Source organism: Amblyomma americanum, chromosome 9 (genome assembly GCF_052857255.1).
Source record: "Amblyomma americanum isolate KBUSLIRL-KWMA chromosome 9, ASM5285725v1, whole genome shotgun sequence".
Classification (NCBI taxonomy): domain Eukaryota; kingdom Metazoa; phylum Arthropoda; class Arachnida; order Ixodida; family Ixodidae; genus Amblyomma; species Amblyomma americanum.
In genome coordinates, this window is record NC_135505.1 from 127,767,754 (window position 1) to 127,769,646 (window position 1,893).

A 1,893-nucleotide genomic window follows, 5' to 3' on the forward strand; every position below is an offset into this window, starting at 1 on the left:
CTCGCTACAAAGCACCTCAATACCCCACTGAAACAAATCAATTGTTTTCTTGCGTTCAAAATTTTTTCTCTACCCCATTGATAGTTTATCCCCAATACCACATTTTTCTCATTCTGTGTGAAGGCGCGGAATGCTGCAAGAACCTTCAGTACATTTTCAAGAAAAGAAAGTATGTCTTAATTCAATGAAAGGTCACAGCGACTCGCTTGTTTATTGTAAGCGGTCACCGGGCGTCGACTTTTTTTTTTTTGCACTTCAGTTTTTGAAGCGATCTTTTTCGTTTAGACTTACAGGCTAGTACTTACTTCTAGCTGCGCATAACGCGCTGACTGTTCTGAGAAAGAGAACAAATATTCATGGACTTGGCTTTCCCGACACCATCGTTTCGAGACTTCAAGATACCGAAGGCCTCGTCTCAATGACGGCAATGGTTCAAATTACCGCGATATGAGATCCCACTGCTGCAGGCGGGCCTGTGAGAAAGGACCTGTTCAGAGCCCTTGAGCTAAGGACATCCGATAGCGCTTTCACTTCCCGCAGTCAGCCTGCTTGTGCGCCCCAACTCAAGCATGTTTCGTCGATCGGAGGCCAGTTGTCGATGGTCAGAAAAGAGAGGCGAAGGACGGAGAGTCGTCTGCACAGTACGCAGTGCAAAAAATTATGGTGACACGCGAATTTGGTCCGCAGTAATTTCGAGGCGGGACTTTGGAGCTCACACATTTCTACCTAAATCTTATAGTGTGAATCTCGACATGCAAAAACTGTGCGCATTATGAAAGGGAGCAAGTTTTGGCACAGAATCACGAATTTGTCCCGGTATGTTTTTACTGAATTATAGAATGACTTTTGGATATCCGCAAACAAGAAAACTACTTAAAATTTATAATTATGAAAATTATAATTATGCTTGTCATAATAATGTGCTCGTCACACATAGTTAGGAACTTATAAATAAACAAAAGCCCAAGCTTTGTCCCCTCTCATATTGCTCACGACTGTATAAAAATTACTGTTCGCGGCTCATATTCCTCAAAAGTAGTCCACACGAAAATAAAATGTGTTATGGCGCTCTTTGTCCATAGATGCCCTTGTGCCATAAAAATTCACTATCATCAAAGGTAGTCCAGAAACACGAAAGTTTTTGCCCTGAGTATGCTTGTGCAGAACAATCAGTATTATGAAGGCAAAATTGGCAGCTGAATGCGCAAAGATATTATGACGTTTAAACTATAAGCCATTTGGATTGAGTTGTGAAATTCAGGACTTTTTTGGAAGTTAAGGCGGCACAGAAACAGATGCGTATGTTTCTGAGTGCGCCCTGAGAGACTGAATGAAGAGCTGGCCAAGGTTGAAACATAAGCGTACAACCACCTATTATCCAACGTGCAATGCATCACGCAAAGTAAGAGGGATTGCAGGAAAACGAATTCATCAGACGACATGAAAATCCTAAAAAAAAAGCACGAAAGAAATTTTTGTCCGATCATTGCCTTCCAGGAGCAACTGCGATAAGCCTGGTAAGTAAGGAACACACACAAAGAGACTGAACGGTCTGGTTTTAATAAAATATATAAAACGGCAAATACTTCAGAACCTATAAAGAAACGGTTGCCAACAAAAAATAATTAAAATTCATCAAGATTGCCCTCGTTTGAAGACGGAATAAAATAGGGGTCACGTTAAAACGATAGTGCTGGGCGATGTGTTACTAGAAACATTAGTCACGACTCACCTTACGCGCCTGCCCTCACTAAATGCCGATGTTTTGAACGTCAGTCGCATGATCTGAAAGGTAAAATAGCCATCTTGCATTCCAGCGTCGAACTCAAGTTACGACCGGAAAAGGATGCCACATTCTTTCACTATATCAACGTGGCCTCGATTTTAGCATCA